This window comes from Bos taurus, chromosome 15 (assembly GCF_002263795.3).
Source record: "Bos taurus isolate L1 Dominette 01449 registration number 42190680 breed Hereford chromosome 15, ARS-UCD2.0, whole genome shotgun sequence".
NCBI lineage: Eukaryota > Metazoa > Chordata > Mammalia > Artiodactyla > Bovidae > Bos > Bos taurus.
The window spans coordinates 25,271,328-25,279,622 of NC_037342.1; the positions used below are offsets into that span (position 1 = coordinate 25,271,328).

Here is an 8,295-nt window from a genome sequence, read left to right on the forward strand (position 1 = left end):
GAAGCCTTTGGTATATAGGCCCTGGGACATAATACTTGATGAAAGGTAACAATTATCTTGAGGAAGGATGATCAGTGTATTTTAGGAACCCCTGGACCATAGCATGGGGCTCAGCGACTGGTATGTTTTCAACTTCAAAACCACAGACGTCTTTCCATGGCCAAACTAAACCAGAAATGTAGCCAATTCAAATAATTTGGCCTTGAACTCTACTTTCATTTAAATAATTCTGAGAAGTAAAGGGATAAGATAACCCTGACAGCTCCTTTATCTCTAAGAACAGAGAGTTGGAACAAGAAGTTATTTGTCATTTGTATTTGTAAGTGAGACCTTCCTGCCAGAGTCCTCCCCATCTGTCTCCTGTTGGTTCTGTGTTCCTAGAATGGCTGCAGTGTGTGTGTGTGTGTGTGTGTGTGTGTGTGTGTGTGTTTTCTTAATGACCTGAGCTGCTGCTTCTAGGTGTCCAGAGCCACTGATACAAAGCATCACTCCGAGGCACTGGTGGAATATATTTAGCACATGTGTAAATCTATCTCCTGGCTCAGGGGGCCATATATAATACATAGAGCTATCACATTAATGCTGTTTATCATGAAGTGTGGGGTTTGGATTTAGAGGAGAGGCAGCCTCCATACAAATTATCTCAGCTTTACCATATCTCTGGGGGAAAAAACAACAAACAGAAAACAGTGGCTATGTCCTTCGTCACGAAGCATTGGCACAAAGCCCCAGCCAGTCCATTTTACCAGTGAGCAAATTGAGATCTAATGACATCAAACCACACACAAGCCTCGTTTGAAGGGACTGTGGTTTGGAGACAGCCCAGAAAGGGCTGTGGTCAAAATCTTGCCCTCATGTCAAACTGGAAAGAGAGTGTTGCTGACATCAGAAAGAATGACCTCAGCTCAAATTCCAGCTCCCCTGGTGAGTAAACTTCAGCAAATTGCTCATTTTTCTGAAACTTTGGTTTTCCCTTCTGTCTGATAAGGATAGTGGTAACCTCTCTGGAAAATTCAATTATTCATCTTATGCTTATCGAGGACATATCAGGTACCAGGCTGTAATTTTATAGAAATGAAGTGATATGACAGGTGTGAGTATCTGACCAAATGCTGAACTTATGATGAAACCTCAATAAAAGCTCTTTCTCCTCCTCTTAAGCCTCACCGCTTCAACTGACCTTTCTCTAGGGAAGAATTCACCACCCCTTCCCCCACTCGCAATTTGAGAATGAGTCAGATATGGAGTATTTGCCGACAGACTTCAATCCCTTTCTCCCCCATGCTTCCCTTCAGCCCGAAGAACTTTCCCTCGGGGCTGTTAGGACCAGAATACCCTAGTCACTGTGACAGATGATCTTGGAAGGGGGAGAAATCTGACACTCCAGGCCCTAAGTGACAGCACGCGGATATTCAAAATGATCCCGCTCAGACTAGATAAAGGCAACTTGTCAGAAGGGGACAGGTCGGTTTAGCAGCTGTACATGGGCAGTCTGACAAGGGAACACATCTACCCATTCTAGGGCCAAGCTGTGGCTCTTCTCATGGGTGAGAAAGATGCCAGGGTCACAGGCAGATAGAAAGCCTGGGAAACAAGTCAAGTGGAAGACAGGATCCGCCAGAGCATGAGAATGACTCAGGCAAGGTAGTCAAATGTCGGATACTCCAGAGAGCTCACTCCCACCTCACCCTTTGCTCCGAATGCCTTCTCCACCAGGACTCAGAGATGACCTTCTCCCCACCAATAGTGTCCACATCTGACTGCTGTTAGTGCCCGGCTTCTCTTTCCGTCGTGGCCGCGGCCACAGGAAGGAGTACAGGGAAATATAACAACATAATCCTCTTCACACCATTCAGTCCCCAAAGGTCCTTGCTCAGAATTCTCCATTTATCTGGTCATTAGATCTAATTAAATCCCTCCAACTTAGAGCACTGATGAGTGGCACTACTTTCTCTCACCAATTAAAAGCGAGGAGATTAAAGAATGCCCTCGACACTTTGTCCTTGTGAGGGTGGTGGCAGGGGAAGAGGCAGGGGAGGAACACAGAAGACTGGCCTTTATCTCTGAAGACAGTGCTGATGTAATGTGGGTTCCTGCCAAAACAATGTACTCTTTGCGTGGCTTACCCAGCTATGGCCATGAATGTGCATTAAGCAGCGTGCTGTCCCTTATGGAAATACCTACCTCTTTCCAAAGATGGTTTGAACAGTTTAAACAAAGGACACCTACAAAAATAAAGAAAGAGAAATCAAAGAGGGAAACCAGAGTTGAAGACTAACAAACATAGTCATCCAAAGGATTAATTAGCATGTTTATCACAATTAACACAAAATCTAATTGGAGCTCCCTGGTAGCTAAGGCAAAAAAGAAACATGGCAAATTACCATAGTTTTCATCATTTAAAAGAGAGAAACGCACTTCCCCACTAGCCCCTATTCTTAGGGCATAAATAATGCCTTTGTTTTGAATGCTGATAGGAAATCCTCATGTAACCCTTCTTTTGGGAGACATTGGATGATAAACTGTTTTCAACATTGTCTCGCATTTGACAGGCAAGTTTCTGAGTGACTAGGGCTTGGAAATAGTGTTTTTCTTCTTTGAAATATTGAGTTGCCCACCTAGGGTTCCAATAGTGACCTTAGTTTTATCATAGTTATTCTATTACAAGAGATCACATCAGCTCACAGGTTAGGCAGGGCAAGAGGGAGGGTCCAAACTCTTTCATGTCTGACTCCTCAACAAAGTCCTTCTAAAAAAGTACCCCCAATTTCTTGCCCCTATAAAAATAGACCTGCCTTCTCTGCCCAACCCCACTGACATGCTTGCTCATGAAGATAGTCATCAGACAGAATCAGGGGTTCAGTGCTTTGAGGAGCAGGGGTCGAGCTCCAGGCTCACCCCTTGTACACCAGTGTAATCTCCTGTCTCCCTTCATCACAACATCGTTGAGCCAAAGCTGGCCTCTCTCCCTCTACTCCTGACTCTCCAGAGTGCTATTTGGGAAGGACAAGCACAGAAATCTCTTTCGAACCCTCTCTCATATTCAAAGTAGAATTGACTCTGGTGTGGTTGAAAGGACTGGAAGGCAGTGGGGCATGGAGGCAGAGGGATGAATAAAGTGATCTCAGGCTCACTAACCCTGCAGATTCGCTCCCTGCCATGAAAGAAATAGGGGAGCGGGCTTCTACTCAAGCACAGGTCCACGGGGAAGCAACGTTCCTGCCAAAGAGATACCTTAGCGCACGACTTCCTCTGTTCTCATCCCAGACTCCTTCAAAAGAGACTCCAAAAGAAAGCTTTGGGTTCAAGGTCAAGCTCACACCCTGTGTACCCCCACTGCATCCTGAGCACTCACAGATCTTCCTCTGGCTCTCTGCATCCCCAGACCCACTCAAAGGAACGTATCTTTAAGATGCTTCCAGATAAGAGCTCCCCTTTTGCCCCTGACTCAACAGAGGTCTCCCTTCTGGAGAACTGCCCTTTTTATTTCTCTTCTCCTGTTTCTAGCTCCAAAATCGGCCACCCTCTGGCTCCTGACTTGGCCTCTTACCCTAGGATCCTGGATTTCTCCCTGTACTTTGGATTAGCTCCCTGCTCCTCTTTGTGTGATCACTAGATACTGCTTCTACAGCCCTTGAAACAGCTCCCTGGCTTCCCTCCCCTCCCCAAAACCAGAACCCTAACAGTTTCTTTCCTTACTGGCCAAACCCTGCTGAGGCCTAAGCCGATGTGCCAGAGCAGGTGTCTGATTCCAAACCCAGGGCTCTTTTCTTGCCCTGGAGGCTGCCACCTGTGAGACTCTCGGGAGGAAGCAAAACAAGACGAAACTGCAGGGAAAAGGGTGTATTTGTGAGTTCTGCCCTTGACTATTGTTAGTTCAAGTGTACTCTCCACCTGCAGTCAAACCCCCTGAAACTTCTCATTAGTTCCTTGAACATGGTTGTTCCTTCTCATTGTGATTTCAGTGGAGAATTTGAAAGCCGGAGAGAGGTGAGAAGGGAGCCACAGTTTTCTCTAACCAAAGAGCATGTACTTGGTCATCTTGGGGACCATTGGCCCCGACAACCACCCTTCCTGTGTCCTTTGGTCTCTCTGTGTCTCTGTTATTAAGCTGGGGCCGGGGGCTTATTTTGCATGTGAGTTGTAATGAGGTCACACATGTTGAGTGTTCTCAGCACATAAGAACATGTAACCACGTGACCCCTGGAGGTCAGCTCCCTCTCCCTCTGCCCTTGCCCCCTTCTCCCAGCTCCTCCTCCCTTCTTCCTTCCCCCTCCCTGGCCTTTCTCTTTTGCCTTCCCCCAGCTCAAATGTGAGCAGAGAAGGCTGCAGGCCAGTTGCAGTAGGAGCCTCATTTCCAAAGGGGGCGCTCTGAGATCAGGAAAAAGGCCTTTGGGGACCTTGAACATGTGTCTGTGAGGACTGCATGCTAGCTAGTACCTATGGCTGGACATTTAAAAAATGACTTTTATGAAATCTTTGCCTTGATATGCTATCAATTTTTCCAGATGCCTTTTCAATATCTGTCTACAGAACTGTATGAAATTATAGTAAGTCCTACAGCTGGGGGGTTGACGATATGGCAGCTGGAGACAGACGTCCCTGGCTCTGATGAAATGAGGTAGATTCTCTGGGTAGCAGGTCCGCTCTGGGGAGCTGCCCAACCACAGGTCTCCTGAACGCAGGCTGCTGGGGCCACCAGAATGGGCGGTCCCCAGCGGCTACTGCCCCATCTATCTCTCCTTTCCTTCCCACTTCCCTCTAGATCTGCGCCTCCCAGGTGGGGAAACAGAGATGGCCGTTAGCTTTGGGGCAGTGCAGGGTAAGAGGCTGTCCTGCGCTTGCCTCCCTTGGTTAGACCCAGGGCCTTCAAGGTGGGGGAGAAGAGAATGAGGATCTGAACAGCTCTCTATAAGCCCTTCTGGGCTGGAGAAGGGAGAGAGCTGTGGTAGGAGGCTGAGCAGACACCTCTGCCAGCTCCCAATCACTCAACTCTCTCCATTTATTACCTTTCAGATGTGCAGGGCACCAGGAGAAACTACTGAGAGACTACAAATGCTGTAAACCTGGCGTCTAGGGCAGGGTGTCTTGGAGCTGTCGGAAAGAAGGGGCTGAGAAAGATGAACGGTGCCTGGCGCCTGGGAATGAGTGAGTGGTTAGGCACCTGAAATCAACCCAAAGCTTCCCCTCTGGTGAGTCCTGGTCTCCCTGTTGGGAAGGTCCCACGCTTTGAAGGAGAAGACCCACTAGGAGGGCCCGGAGTACCCGCCATCTCTCGCCTCTGCTCTGGGAGGCCTCAGGGGACCAGAACCGCACGGCAGCCTCTGGATGTGGGAGGCACGCTGTGGCCCCCCTGGCAGCCACAGGGGGGAGTTGTGAGAAGGAACAGGTTCTTCTCACAGAAGAGAGAAGGCTCCAGGAACCCGAGAGAAGGAAGGTCCTCAGCACACGTCACAGTCACCTGCTGCTGCATTTAACAGCGCTTGTCATCTTGCCCGTGTCGTCCACCCGCCAAGGCTGTTTCCACTGAGCTCTCTGGAGCGGGAGGCGGCCGAGCTAGCATCGGTGCTGAGAACAGAAGGCCTTGCTTGAAGCACAGGGAGTTAAGAGGCTTTTCTTTGCTGTTGTGGAGAGATGGAGAGACCCCTGGCTGAAGGCAGTGCTTTCTGAGGGCAGCTGAGACACTGTCAATTACACGCCCATCCTTCAAGCCTCAGGGTGTCTGCCTGTCCATGGGTGTGCACCTGTCCAGGGAGGAGCCTGGTGCGGAGAGCCGGTGGGCGTGGTCCCCAGTCGGCCTGCTTCTTCCCTTCCCCCTTAACTCACTGGAAGGTACTGTAATCTGCCAAGACGATATCACCCTGGAGCACAATTGAATCCTATCCGAGGTGGTCCTCTTTAAGGGGAGAGGTCGTTCCCCTCTCTGCCCTATTAGTATGTCAATCCCAACACCAATCCCTTGGAACCCCTACCCTAGAGATTCCCGTATTTTCTTGATTCATGATATCTTTGGTCTCAGTAGTTTTTTATGGTACCCAGAGGTCAAGAGAAGTAACAGTTCGATCTTTAATACAGTTCGGATCAAACAATGTAGTATTAATGTCCTAACAACTCAATAGCTATTTGAAAATATATACATAAATACATAAAGGAAAAACATTTTCATTTCATTCTTAAATATTCATAATTATCTGCTAGTGGGATGTGTGCACCTGTTGAGCACCACCCAACTTCTCAAACCTTGGACACTGCTGCCTTCAATTTTTGTTCCACATTGATTTTCGTGTAGTACTTGCTTTTTATCACATCAACTTCAGAAAACCCACTTTCATAAAGATATGACCCAAATGAAAGGAAATAGTGAGATCTAATGTCAAAACTATAAACTTCTTTGAGACAGTAATTTGCTCAGTGTCTGGCAGTTGTTGGGTATCTCTGTGTTGCTGCTGCTGCTAAGTCGCTTCAGTCGTGTCCGACTCTGTGAGATCCCATAGACGGCAGCCCACCAGGCTCCCCCGTCCCTGGGATTCTCCAGGCAAGAACACTGCAGTGGGTTGCCATTTCCTTCTCCAATATCTCTGTATTACCATCCCAAAATTAAGAGATTCTGTGTGGGTTCACTGCTCACTAGGACACCTCACTGCACAGTTTATTGCAGGAAGTGAGGGGGCTAGAAGTTGGGATAAAGGCAAAGAATGGAGAGAGAAAAATTGTCTTAACTTTCTCAAGACACATCCTTAGATTATACTTGTTCTGTAAAGAAGCATATCTAGGAAAAATCACAAGGCTGGGATCTTTCCTGGGAATGTTAAAGACATTGCAGTAAGTAGGAATGGGTACCTCCCTGAGTTGAGAACTGGGTCTCTGGGATTATGCCTGGTTACTGCTAAGTCACTTCAGTCGTGTCCGACTCTGTGCGACCCCATAGACGGCAGCCCACCATGCCTGGTGCCACTGGTTAATTCTGCAACTATTTCTAGGCTGGTTATTTCTTCCTTCTTTTCACCCTCCTCTTTAACTCCCTCCTTCCCTCTCTCCCTCCCTTCTCTCCTCCTTGATTTCCACAAATGAATATTATCCTTCCTCTGAATGAGCATACCCCAGTGATAAAAAGCAGGACCCAGGAGCCAGACTACACACCCTTTGCTACCTTGTATGACTTTGTGGTTGTTGTTGTTCAGTCACTAAGTCATCACCAACTCTTTGGGATCCTGTGGACTGCAGTGCACCAGGCTTCCCTGTCCTCCACTATCTCCCAGAGCTTGCTCAAACTCATGTCCATTGATTCGATGATGCCATCAAACCATCTCATCCTCTGTCATCCTCTTCTCCTCCTGCCCTCAGTCTTTCCCAGCATCAGGGTCTTTTCCAATGAGTCAGTTCTTTGCATCAGGTGGTCAAAGTATTAGGGCTTCAGCTTCAGCATCAGTCCTTCCAATGAATATTCAGAGTTGATTTCCTTTAGGATTGATTGGTTTGATCTCCTTGCAGTCCAAGGGACTCTCAAGAGTCTTCTCTAGCACCACAGTTCAAAAGCATCAATTCTTTAGCACTCAGCCTTCTTTTTGTCCAGCTCTCACATCCATACATGACTACTGGACTTGAGGTAACATCTAACCTTTGTGCTTCATATTTTACTCCTGTAATGGGTTTAATAAAATGATGTATTTTTTTGATTTGTAATGAGATTGAAATGCCCTGATGGAGATTATATCAGTGTCTGCTGTGATAACATGCAGGCAACTCAGCAAACAGCTATAAGATAGACTTCATCTTTGCTTCTCCCCAGCTTATAGTCCAGGGCAAAAGATAAATATCAAGCCTTGTTTGACCAAACAACTAGTTGATTACAACTTTGATATGGGTTACAAAGAAATGCAATAGTCCATGTGAGCACGTCATATGGGATTTCATTTTGATGTCTGTGTGTGTTGGGGGTGAGTGTGTATCTCAGAATTCTTCCCAGAGGAAATGATGCTTACATTGTGACTCAAAAGATGTATAGGAATGAGTTAGGCCAAGGTCCAGTGGGTAGAGGAAGTATGGAAAGTGTTCCAAACAGAAGGAACACTGTGTCCAAGACCCTGAGACTCTGGCTAGGGTAAAACTAGTGTAAAAGACTTAGGCAGACACAAAGTCATATAGTGCCTTAGGGTCCTTGGCAAGAAATCTTAAGAGTAAAAGGGAACCATTTAAGGGTTTTGAGCAGAGAATAGCGTAACTTTGTATTATAAAAGATCTCTCTGGCTGTTGGGTGGGGAATAGACTCCAAGGGACAAGAGGGAAATCAGAAAG

General features: G+C 47.1%; 1 long non-coding RNA gene across 1 annotated transcript; it reads left to right on the forward strand.

The window, feature by feature from the left end:
* Positions 1-405: 405 nt before the first annotated feature.
* LOC132342315 (uncharacterized) lies at positions 406-7,676 on the forward strand. The gene is made up of 2 exons (XR_009490638.1): positions 406-924; positions 5,017-7,676. It is a non-coding gene; the product is annotated as an uncharacterized lncRNA (long non-coding RNA).
* The last annotated feature ends 619 nt before the right edge of the window (positions 7,677-8,295 follow it).